We start from the raw sequence: 12,882 nt of genomic DNA, 5'->3' as shown, positions 1-12,882 counted from the left end.
AGTCCCTCTCGAGGCCTCCTTTTCTGTGACAGAGGCAATCACAGCGTTCATCCATCTGGGGCTTTGGATAGTGGGTGTCTAGAAAGTGTAGAGGAAGCTCCTTTCTGTGGCCGAGGAGCTTGCCCAGGGCCCTGAGGCCCTGGGTCCTTCTGGGCTCCAGGTCAGCTGACTGAGGTCTGGCTCCTGGCCCCCAGAGGGGCCCAGAAAGGGCCCAAGAAGGATACTGGCTGTAGTCTTGCCAGGAGCAGAGTGGACACACAGCCCTGTGTGGCTGATCCACCTCTGCAGTCCCCTGGGGACCTGCTCCTGGTAAGGCACAAAGGCCTCTTGTCCAGCTTCCTCCACCTATTGTCCAAGCTGGTCCATGCAGCTTCTAGGGGGCTAGGAATCCTATGGCTCCCACTTATGGAGCCCAGGCCTCGGGGTCCCAATGTGGGGAAGTCCCCTGGTCACTGGAGGCCCCAGCCAACACCCCTTTCTCCTCTCTCTCCCAAGCCTTCAGACCTCTACTGTAACTACTACTAAGCTTGAGAGAAAAAATTCCTTTGATACCAAGATGAGGAGCCAGGGCTCTGCCTCAGTCTCCAGCCGCCTGGAAAGTGGGTAGCCAGAGTCCTGCCCTGCTCTAGGCCAACGCCCTTACTTTATGGTCAGAGAAACTGCATTCCTGAGACGCCCCAAGGCGGAGCTCCCACAGCAAGTGACTTAGGCCTGAGAAACAGAAGAAAGGGACATGTCCTTGAACCCTACAGCCGTGGGGTCTTGCCTCACCTCTCCTATGACTCTGAGCTTCAGTTTCTTCTTTTGCAAAATGGTAATAGTCGCTTTCTCACTGGCCTGACTGAAGTTCTTTTTTTTAGGGTTTTGCCCATCCTCCTGAGCTGCCCGGATTTGAAGGGTTAGTATCCCTTCTAATGAGGGGCTAGAAATCTGGGTCTCTTGACATGTTCCCCTGACACTGTCATCAGTGGGCTTGAGAGATCGAGTCTAGCAGGTTCCAAATCCCCCAGCTGAGTACCCCCCTACTTGGGGTGGCTTCAGGAGCCCCCATCCACTGTGACCTAAGTGCCCTTATTTTTATCTTCATACTTATTTACATTTCCTGGCAATAGTTTTTTGAGAAAATATAGACGTTTCTGTGGCTGAAAGATTTTAGACCCATTGACCCCCGCCAGGAAATTGAGGCTCAACAAGTCCCACAACAAGCCCTACACAAGGCCCTCTCTGGAAGGTCGGAGGGGCCTCCAAGGAGCCTCCCTGGAACCAAGCAGCCCAGGCAGACGGGTAGTGAAGACCCAGGCATGTAATGGTCCCCAAGAGGAGGGTTAATGGAGCCGTGGGAGGGAGCCGGTTGCGGGGTTCCATTAGCAGCAGCAGGTCAGGATCGGGAAGGATGAGCCCAAGAGCACTTCTCCCCATGCATTAGGAGGCTTCCTGTCTCTCCGACCCTGAGGAGGCTCTTGGCGTTCTTAAGCCTTCTCATCTTCCGTCTCTCTACTTCTCTCATCTCCCCCGAGAAAACTTTCTGCTCTGAGACTCGGTGCTGGGAGTGAAAGCCCCTGCCCTCGCTCAGCGGGGATGCTTCCAAGCCCTCCTTCACAGGCCAAGGTGGGGTATCTGTCACCCCTCCCAGCCATCGCCTGCCTCACACCTTCTGTGGCTCCACCACCTTCTAGAGAAAGCCCACCTCTGCAGCCTGCCACGCCAGGCCCTCCCACGTCTCCGCCTCTCTCTCTGCCTCAGCAGCCATGCTGCAGTGTGGGGCCCTCGCTCGCTCCTGCCTGGCACTTGCTGCCCGCCTTGCCTGCAGTGTCCCTTCATGCTTCTCTGCCTCCACTCCTTCTCTTGCCCCGCCCCCATGGCTTCTCTAAGGCCCAGCCCAGGAGCCCCATCAGGTACCTCCCTTTGTCACACCATTTACCCCAGGGTTAGCTTCTCCTCTAGTGGGCGTCTCTTTGAAGACAGAGCCCGGGTCTTCCGGTTCATGGTTAATGCCCAACACCTAGCATGGTCCCTGTCACCGGTCAGCCCTCATGAATATTTGTTATGTGAGGGAGTAGGAACTTGATTTAGTGATCACCTTTGTGCTGCTGGTCATTGTGTGCAAGTATCTCCTTTAATCTTCCCCAGAACCCTGTGAGGTAGGTGTTATCATGACTATTTTATAAATAGGGAAACTGAAGTTCAGAAAGGGGAAGTGAATGTCCAAAGTCACAGTGAGTCTGTGGTGGGTCCCCCGACCCTGGAACTCCCAACCTGCTGGGAAGGAAGGCCCTGCTGAATTCCTGGAGCGATGGCTGAGTCATGACGTTGGGACCCACATTGGTGGCTCCGATTACATAGGGCTGCGCTGGCTCCAGCAGCCTGGTCTTGCTCTCTGCACTACTGCATCAGCCTGGACCATCCTCCCTCCCTCGCCAGCCGGCTGGGAACCCAGGCTCCTCAGGTTTCCCAGGCAGGGGCCAGGTCCCTGATGCCAAATGCAAACTAGATGCTCTGGCTCTTGGCATGCCAGGATGCAGGCACCCAGGGGAGGCAGCCCAGGAGGCAGGAAGCCTGGTCCAGACCCGGGCAAGCCTCCCCTCCATCTCCACAATAGCAGGACCAGCTACATAATTTGTGGGACCCAGGGCAAAATGAAGATACCCTTGTTCAAAAACTAATAAGAATTTCAAGATGGGACAGCAACGCAGTAAATCAAGTGCAGGGCCCTTCAAAGTGTGGGGCCCTGCGTAACCATATAGGTCACACATGCATGAAGTCAGCCCTGTCCTCAGGCCTCGGTTTCCTCATTTGTCAAACGGGAGAATGACAGCCACGTGGCCAGGCAGTAGACAGGATAGGGTTGGAGATATAAGTAGGAGGTTCAGAGAAGAGCATGGATGTTGGGCAGGGGTCCCCATGGACAGCATCTGTTGCTTAGGTCTCAGCACTGGGTAGCAGACCAGTTCTTGCCAGGAGTTTGATTCCTCACCCAGCGTCTTTTCATGGACCCAAAAGTAAGGCTCAGAGAAAGAAAACAATTTGCTCAGGGTCATATAGAGATTCAGTGGCAGAAGCCAAGATTAGAGCCCTAGCTATCTTTCTGCAAAACTGGTACTTTTGTGACACAGGAGAGAGAGAGAGGGAAAGAGAGAAGGGCAGGAGGGAGGTGGTGGTGGGGGCTGCTCAGGACAAAGAGGGCCACTGTGCAGACACAAAGGCCTGACCACAGAGGCCCCTGTGTGGGCTGGACCAAATGGGGGGAGGGTAGAAAAGCCCCATGGTGACTGAGGGAGGTGCCAGGAGCTGCCTCCCAGACCCTGGTTGTGATGGGGGTGGAGGTGCCACACAGGAGCCAGGAAATAGATCGAGGAGAAACAAATAGGGCTGAGCTCCCCCCAGCCCCAGGCCTCCAGGGCCAGAACCGCACACCCTACTTTTCCCTGGCTCCTCCTGGACAGCCTGCCAACTTAAGGAATCCCCCCTCCTACCACCTACCACCCCATTTTCCCCCACCTCAGTGAGGGTAAGGCTCAGGCAGCTGACCATCTGACAGTCCCAACTTCACAATCTTGCTCAGAAACTTCTGGCTAATCTCCATCACCCACAGCAGGTTGAAGCATAAGCTTCTTGGTGTATCATTCAAGGCCCTTTGTGACCTGCCCCAATGACCTTTTCACACTCCCCAGTCGCTACTCCCCATTAGCCCTCCACACCCTGGTCATTTGGGAAGTCCCAGATTTCTTCAAAGCACTTGGTGCTTTCACACACACACACACACACCCCTGCATTTGTTCATGCTTTTCCTTCTTCCTGGAGTGTTTTCCCCCCCTGACCTTTGCTGGCTGAGCTCTTTCTCCCTCATGAACCAGCTCAAAGGCCCCTTCAACCAGGCAGCTTTCCTCACCCCCCACAGTGGGACTTAAACTTCACTCTGCCACAAATGTTGGATTTACATGTTCTCTTGCTTATCCCTCTCTGGCCTGAGCCGTAGTTTAGGTCCACGAAGCCTACCTGGGGGAGGGGCCTTTGAGCTGGGCCTTGAAGGGCAGGTGGACATCACTAGCAGACAGCAGTGGTGGGCAAGGAACAAGAGCTCGGGGAACCAGGGATACCACCCCTCTCTCAAACATTTTAGCTGGATCAATCTATTTGGTTCCTGAGTTCAGATAGCAACAGGTCCATAGTTCAGAATCACAGGAGTCGAGAGTCCAGGACTGAGGGAGGAGGGGTCATCAAGGGGTTGATAGACTCCAAGTACCAAGTCAGTGCAGGTTTTATATGTCCTACTACAGAATTTTTTTAAATGCACCTGAATTTATTTCTCAGTTTATAGTAGTTTACTAAGTAACTCGTTTCTGCCTTTATTATTTTCTTTCTCTTAATAAAGAGTAGCTTTTATGTTGGGGTAGCTTTTCTGTTCTTTTTCTACTATTTTATTAAAGTGAATACTTATTTTGGGTATTGTCATTCTGTTTAAATAACATAAGCATTTAAGGCTATGCTTTCCCACTGATCTCTGCTTTGGCTCCGTTACCTGTGTTTTTATATGTAAAGTTTTCTTTATCACTATTTTTTAAATAATTGCATTTTTAATTTTTCTTTGACCCCAATCAGAAGTCTTTTTAGGGGAATATTTAGGTTTTGTTGCTGTTTCTTGTAATTATTCAAACTTGGGTTATGAATTTCTAGTTTTATTTGCAGAAATATAAGGGACATTGGTTTAATTGAAGTGTGGAGTTTGTGTATATTTTATTTTTTGGAATTCCATTTTATGCGTTCTATGGATTTTTAAAAGGGAGATATGTGTTCCCTTTTGATATTTTATTAGTCTAGTTGTACTATATACACATGCATATTTTTTCAAATAAAGCATATCTATATTTATTTTTAGCTTATATAACCTATTAGGCTGATAATGATGTATCTCTTACTCCTTTTTTTGTTTACATCAACCTGTCCTATTTGTATTTTATCTATTTTGATGCCCTATTAGTCAATACATTATAGAAAGTCTTTCTGGGGCACCTGGCTGGCTTGTCAGTGGAGCGTGCAACTCTTGATCTCGGGGTTGTGGGTTCAAGCCCCACCTTGGGTGTGGAGATTACTTAAAAAATAAAAAATCTTGGGGCACCTGCATGGTTCAGTCAGTTAAGCATCCAACTCTTGATCTCAGCTCAGGTCTTGATCTCAGGGTCGTGAGTTAAAGCCTCATGTTGGGTGTAGACATTACTTAAAAATAAATTTTAAACTTAAGAAAAGGGATGCCTGGGTGGCTCAGTCGGTTAAGCGTCTGCCTTTGGCTCAGGTCATGATCCCAGGGTCCTGGGATTGAGCCCCACATCGGGCTCCCTGCTCAGCAGGGAGCCTGCTTCTCCCACTCCCTCTGCTGCTCCCCCTGCTTGTGCTCTCTCGCTCGCTCTCTGTCAAATAAATAAATAAAATCTTAAAAAAAATAAACGTGAGAATGTGAGAAAATTTACCTTCAATAGCATAGCTTATTTATATCTATTTCATAAATGATGTCTCATTTTATTTCTTTATTTTTGTGCTTCCTTATTGCTTTGCTATACATTCTAGGCTTTTCTTGTTTTTATCTTCTATAATGCTTTAGAAAGTAGAACTCTAATTTGTTAATTGTATAAACCTTTAGATTAGTCAAGCACATATATTGAAATCCGTATGTATCCAATTGCCAAGTCAATAAATGTCTTACTGAGTATGTGCTAGCCACTGTACTAGCTGTTTTCCACAAGTCTGTGCTCTTGTCTGCATTTACAGATGAGGAAACAGAGCTCATAGTACCAAGTAGCTTGCCCAAGGTCACCCAATAATATTTGATGATCTCTTCTGGGTGATGAGAACTTTAGCAGGCTTCAGCCGTTCAGGGCCATCCCTGGAGCTGGAGAGGAGGAAATCTCAGTTAAATAACATTGCTGAAAGTGAGGGAGGGATGACTTCTTTGAAGTAAAATCCCCACAAGGACTTAAAATGGATTTCACGATGGATTCCTCACAATCCTGCAATATTAGTCTTGGACTTGGGGGCATGTGGGTGGCTCAGTTGGTTGGGCATCTGACTCTTGGTATTGGCTCAGGTCAAGATCTCAGGGTCGTGGAATCCCGCCCCAAGTTGGGCTCCAGGCTCAGTGCACAGAGTCTGCCTTTCCCTCTCCCTCTGCTCCTCCCCTTGCTCACAGTCGCACGTGCTCTCGCTCTCTCCTTCTCTAACATCAACCAATCAATCTTTAAAAAAACCCAAAGTCTTGGATTTCCCCCAATTTGATAGGGGAAAACGCATGTCTTACTACTAATTTTGATTTGCATTTCTCTTAGGAGTGAGAGAAGCATCTTTTCCTTCTTGAGAGCCATTCGTATTGCCATTTCTATGAACTGCCTATTTATATCCTTTGCCCACTTGGGAGGCACCCAGCAAATAACCACTATATCAAGGCCTCCTGGGGTGTGTGTTTGTTTTGAGAATACCAAACAGATGACTTTTAGAGTGTTATTCTGTTTCCTGTAGAAAATCATTTCAGAGATAATAAGCTCTTCATGTGAATCTTCAGAACAATTTTCTTCCTCCTTGTGTGTAGGTAGGATCTTTTCATAGGTTCCTTATTGATTGTCTTTGTTCACTCTCTTTTTTTTTTTTTAAAGATTTTATTTATTTATTTATTTTGAGAGAGAGAATGAGAGACAGAGAGCATGAGAGGGAGGAGGGTCAGAGGGAGAAGCAGACTCCCTGCCGAGCAGGGAGCTGTCTTTGTTCACTCTCTTGACCAGGCAGAAATAAAGCCAGGCCAGAGAACACCTCCTCACCCTCTCAACTTTATGTGGCATTACTTCAAAGCGATGGAAGTCTCAGTTCCACTATTAGGCAGACAGTGTAGAAACAGAAAAAGAAAAGCTGATGAGGTGGATTAGGGATATGTCATCACCAACATTATTAATATTCACTGGCATTTAAACAGCAGTGCCAAATATATATGTATATAGTGTTATATATATATAGTATTATATAGATATTTATATATAGAAAATATACAATGCTATTTTGTATATATAGTATATATAGTGTATATTGGATACATGTAAATTTACATATAGGTATGTGTGCATATATATGCTGAATATACACACACACACTAAATTTACACACAGATGTAAATTTAGTTGTCCCAACAACCCTCTAAGATTGGTACTGTTACTATACTCATTTTACAGATGATAAAGGTGAGGCACGGAGAGGTGATATTACTGCCTAAGCTCACACAGCTAATAACTGGTGGAGTCAGTACTCTAACTAGGTTTTCTGGTCTCAGAATCTGGGTCCTCAACCACTCGGACTGCCTTAGAACATATCCTGTGTTGTCAGAGTATGACTGAAGGTCCATTTAGTCAGTGGGTCCCTGATAGAAGAGTAGACAGTGGGTTGGGGCACCTGGGTGGCTCAGTCAGTTAAGCATCCGACTCTTGATTTTGGCTCAGGTAATAATCTCAAGGTTGTGAGAGCAAACCTCACATCGGGCTCCGTGCTGGGCATGGAGCCTGCTTCAGATTCTTTCTCTCCCTCTTCCTCTCCCTCTGCCCCTCCTCCCTACCTTAAAAAAAAGAGTAGATAGTAGGGATTCGTTTGTTTTATCGACTTTGGAAGCCATTGGTTCTTCATTCACTAATTCACTTAACCCTCTGATTCATTCATTTAACAAATATTCACTGAGTGCCTACTATAGGCCAACTTCCGAGCTAGGTGCCAGAGACACCAAGACAAATTAGATATGGTCCTTGTCTTTAAGGAGCTTGCAGTAAAGAAAGGAGAGGGACATGTCAGTTAATGACACCATGTGACACATACTGTTCTGTTTCAGAGGGAAGAGCAGGTAGTGTTGTCATCCAAGACTGTGTTTCTCAATCTGTCCCCATTTGTCATCTAGTTAATTTCTCCCTTGTACTTTGCCTTGTGATCTTCTCTTCTCTTTAATGTGTATAGTAATCACTGTAAGTTTTGCATTTTTGCTTATCTTCCTGATCATTTTCACAGAGAGTAGAGAGTGGGCTGATCAGTCATATCTGCTATCACTTTTTCATCCCAGAAATGTGGCCTTGTTCCTGTGAGTGATTGGGGAGCCAGGAAGGGTTCTGAGTAGGGCAGATGGGCAATTTAGAATGAGCACTCTGGCTGTAGTGTGGCAAATAAATTGACTGAGGGAGATGACGAGGTAGACAGGGCAATGAGCAGGCTGCTCAATGGTTTGGTGAAGGATGAGATCTGAGCAAAGGCTGTGGCTGGGGAAGAGGAGGAGAGTATGGATCCAAGGAATATTAAGAAAATGGGATTAAAGGGACTCCCTGATTCATTCAGCACTCTTTAATGAGCACCTCTTAAGTGCCAGGCACTGTGCCAGGTGCCAGGAATATGGCAGGAAACAAGATAAACACAATCCCTGCCTTCATTGAGTCTAGAAGGGAGAGATGAACAACTGGAGCTTTTTCAATAAAAGATGATAAATGATGTGACAGGAGAAGTAGAGGGCACTACAGGGAAACAGAAGGGGGACATGAAGGGGTGTGAGGGAGGAGTCCAGGCTGATGCCCAGATTTCTGCCTTGGCTGTAGGGATAGATGCCATTATCTGAGCCAGGGAATCCAGAAGGGCAGAGCCCCATGGAGATCTCATGGAGTCCCTCCAGCCTGAGACAGGCAGGAACAGGGAAGGTGGTGAGCAATTGACTGCTGAATGAAAAAATATATGAATGTGGGCATGTGGCTACTCCCCAGCCCCCAGCTTGACCCTGAAAGAGGAAGGTGGGGAGTGAAAGAAACGAAGTTTCAGGAAACCCAGCGGTTACTCAATGCCCACAAACCTCTAGCCCCTCCTCAGTTACCCAATGGGCCACATGAGACCACCATGACTCTCTCCTAATGTCCAGGGACCAGAGCTGGGCCTCTGTGGAGCAGTGTATCTGAGGTGTGGGCAGCAGGCTGACTCAGCATAAACCTGGTCATTCTGAGGTCACCAGCATGGGCCCCACAGGTTATTGGGCCTTCCTGGAACTGGAGGGAGGAAAGCACCAGCCCTCGGTGCATGTCCCCAGAGTTAGGGGCCCTTCCTCTGCCTCCTGAGTCCCCTGTGTGCCCTCCTGCCTTAACATCAAGCCCCCAGCTCTGGGTCTATCTGTCTCCATCCCAGGGCAGGAACTGGGTGATCACTGTCTGTGTCCCCAGCACTCAGCTCAGATAACCCTTCTCCCTAGCACATGATAGAAAATGTTTGTCAAGTTAGTTCAGAGACAGCTGTACCTTAACCCCAGGGGCTAGTCTCTGTCCCCCTCAGGAGAAGTCCTACCAACAGCCACACAACACCAGTGCCATTCTGGGCATGTGGGCAGTGGTGCCCATGGTTCTAACCCTGGGTAGAAGGCCAACCACTGCCTGGCCACTGCCCCCTCCCCCCTGAATATCTGAGAGTCTTGGAATTGTAGAGTCTTAGAATCTGAAGGGATAGAAAGACCCTCTGCAGTCATGTCCTCCAATTCCCCTATTAAGGAGTCCCACTGTCTAGTGCAGGCTTGGATCACAATGCCCCTAGCTACAGGAACTCATCCCAACCTGGGACCTGAGACCTGCCTCACGTGACTTCAGCAGAGATCCCACCTGCCCCCAGAGCCCCGAACAGCCAGCCAGAGCCAAGGCTGGGGGTGGGGGCGAGGGTCACTGCAACTGTCACTTTCAGTACTCTGCTGTTCTTGAGAAAGGAGGAAGTGAGCAGGAGGCCCTTCCTCCGAGGCCACAGTTAAAGCGTCACCACATGCAATAACCACACCATCAGGGGAGCCATATCAGGGCCAAGAAGGACAAGTCACAAGCCACCGAGCGGAAAGCTGGAGTGTTGTAGACGCTCTTGAGGCAGCGTGCAATCCTGGTTAAGAGCACCTCTGTTGGATACTAGCCGTGTGACCTGGTGCTTGCTTTTCTGAGTCTCAGTTTTCTTGTAGGGAGGATGGGGTGATCACAGTGACCTCGGGGGCTCACTAGGTGGGTTAAACGAATGCATGCCAAGGGTTAGCCTAGTGCAGCACTAGGGAGGTGCTCTGTGATTCTGGGGTCTTGTATGGTGATGTCTGGAGACCACATGAGCCCCACGCACTGACCCTGGCTCCTCAGGACCCTGCGGCCTGTGTTCCCTGCCAGGCGGATGGTGACTGCAGCGCCAGTGGGAAAGAAGAGGCCTGCTCCACGCTGGCGAATGCCCAACACCTCTGGTTGCGTCCATCCTGTGGTCTCCCCACCCTTCAGATCTTTTCTACCTGAGAGTGAGCGAGGGTTCTCCTTCCTCCTCTACACTTACTTATTTGTATGGCTCTTCAAGCTAAATGTCATGTGTTTACTAACGTGTCCCAAGGGCCTGCTGGGAACAGGGCCCTGTAGGGGCGGTCCCAGGGGACCAGGAGAACCACCGAGAGTGGGGACAGGGAGGTGAGGGCACACAGCCAGCGCAGGGCAGAGCAGGAAGAGGCCAGGTGAGAATTGTGGGCACCCTTCCGTGGCATCCCACATCTATCCCGGTTAAATTCATTCTCAAGCATTAAAGTGTATTTTTTTTTCCCTGACTATAGAAATCATCACAGAACATTTGAAAAGTACAGAAAAATGTAAAACACAAAATAAACAATTCTGACAGTCCTGATCCACACAGATAACTGATGTTAAGATTTTGGTGTGTTTTGGGGGTGAAAAAGTACAACGTGGGGAATATAGTCAATAATATCGCAATAACCTTATATGGTGATGGATGGTGAGTACATTATGGTGAGCATTGATAATGTATAGAATTATCAAATCACTATGTTGTACACCTGAAACTAATGTAACATTGTATGTCAACTATACTTCAATAATAATAAAAAAAAGATTTTGGTGTGTTTTATACTAGAATTTTTTACGCATTTTAACCTAGTCTTAACGTATCCATAATTGTACACTCTGCTTTTTTTCAGTCACCATAATGACACAAGCATTTTCCTGGGTTTTTACAACCTAGCCAGTTAAATCCTGCCCTGTTGATTTCAGCCCCTCATTTTAACAAACCCCTTAATTTGTGTTGGGATTTAGCTGCCTCTCCCCAGGATAGAATGGCTCAGGATGCCAGCCTGAAGGAAAAGGGGGAGGGAGGAGGAGGAGAGGAAGAGAGGTAGAGGGAAAGGAGGTGAGAAAAGAGAAGGAGGAGACAAAACCCAACACCTCAAGATTCATTCTCTCTGCTCCTCTCTTGGTCTAAGTCTGCTTCTTAGTACTGAAAAACCCCAGGGCAGTCACCTGACCCCCAGAGTCACCTGAGCTCACCTGATGTCCTTCTGAATCTGTCCCCTGCTCATTCCACACACCCAACCCCAAAAGAAAGGGAACTCACTACCTGGTAGGAAAAAAGCCTTCCTCCCTGACAGCCAGCCCTGCAGACCCCGCGCCACAAAGACCCTGTTCCAGCCATCCTGCCTGCACTTGAGTCCTCTGCCCACTGGTTGCATGACCTGGTTCCCGGGCCTCTGTAGTCTGGCCACTTTCTTCTGATCCAGAGCACACCCCAGCATGTCAAAGAGGCCTCGGAGCTCCAGCTGGGTCTGGCTGACTGTGCAGGGGAGCAGGGCAATCACCTTCCGTGTGCTGGACCCTAGGCCTCTGTTAGCACAGCCTACACCTAGGCTCATGTAGAGCTTGTGGCCAGCTCAGGCTCTGAGCTCCTTTTTTCTTTTTTTTAGAGGGAGAGAGAGAGACAGAGAATGAGAGAGAGAGGTGGGGGATGGGCAGAGGGAGAGGGAGAGAGAGAAAGAATCTTAAGCAGGCTCCATGCCCAGTGCAGAGTCTGACACGGGGCTCGATCTCACGACCCTGAGACCATGACCTGAGCCGAAATCAAGAGTCAGACACTTAACCAACTGAACCACTCACGCACCCTCTGAGCTCTTTTTGCATCACTATTCTCCCACATTCTGTGCTTGGATGATCATTTGAAGAAACTAATGTAAGACTTAATACTTTGCCTTCTTTATATATCTGCATTGAACTTTAGCTCTACCTCTTGGCTCCTTGTTGTGGGTGAGTTTGATACATGTGTGCGGTGTTTATGCAACTTATTGATAAGATGATAACCTTATAATCAATGGATGAATGGATAAACAGAACGTGGTCTATACATACAAAAGAATATTACTGAGCCATAAAAAGGAATGAAGGTCTGACACATGCTACAAAGCAGATGAACCTTGAAAACATTATTCTACATGAAAGAAGCCAGACACAAAAGGTCACATGTTATATGATTCCATTTATACAAAATAACCAGAATAGATACAGGGGCTGAGGGGAGAGGGGAATGAGGGGTGATGACAACATTTTGGAGCTAATTAGAGGGGGTGGTTGCACAACACCGTGAATGTATAAAAGCCATTGAATTGGGCACTTTAAAATGGTTGCTATTTTTTTTAAGATTTTATTTATTTATTTGACAGAGAGAGACACAGTGAAAGAGAGAGCACAAGCAGGGGGAGTGGGAGAGGGAGAAGCAGGCTCCCCGAGGAGCAGGGAGCCCGATGCGGAGCTCGATCCCAGGACCCCGGGATCATGACCTAAGCCAAAGGCAGACGCTTAACGGCTGAGCCACCCAGGTGCCCCTAAAATAGTTACTTTTATGTTAAGTACATTTCACCTCAATTTTCAAAAAATGCATCTACAAAAGAAAAAGATACCCAATGCACTCAGCAGACAGCCTTGTGCCAGGTATGGGAACGTAGAGATGAATGAGACCTGCTCCCTGCTAGAGCTGGTAGATCCCAAAGACTTTGAAGCTGAGAGGGGGGCTACCCTCTGAAATTCACCTTCCACACTGCGGATTCTCTCACTG

The 12,882-nt window shown here is 48.2% G+C and overlaps 1 protein-coding gene across 1 annotated transcript in view; it reads right to left on the bottom strand.

Annotated features, from left to right (window-relative positions):
- P2RY2 (purinergic receptor P2Y2) overlaps nt 1–5,712 on the bottom strand; it is a 33,707-nt gene extending 27,995 nt beyond the window's left edge. The window contains exon 1 of the mRNA XM_081798787.1: nt 5,699–5,712. The gene's annotated coding sequence lies outside the window, so the exon portion shown is untranslated. The remainder of the gene's footprint in view (nt 1–5,698) is intronic.
- Nucleotides 5,713–12,882: the final 7,170 nt, after the last annotated feature.

Source organism: Leptonychotes weddellii, chromosome 11 (assembly GCF_054177405.1).
Source record: "Leptonychotes weddellii isolate Sample4059 chromosome 11, ASM5417740v2, whole genome shotgun sequence".
NCBI classification, from domain to species: domain Eukaryota; kingdom Metazoa; phylum Chordata; class Mammalia; order Carnivora; family Phocidae; genus Leptonychotes; species Leptonychotes weddellii.
Note: the sequence above shows the minus strand (reverse complement) of the source record. Positions and strands in the feature narration are given on the sequence as shown.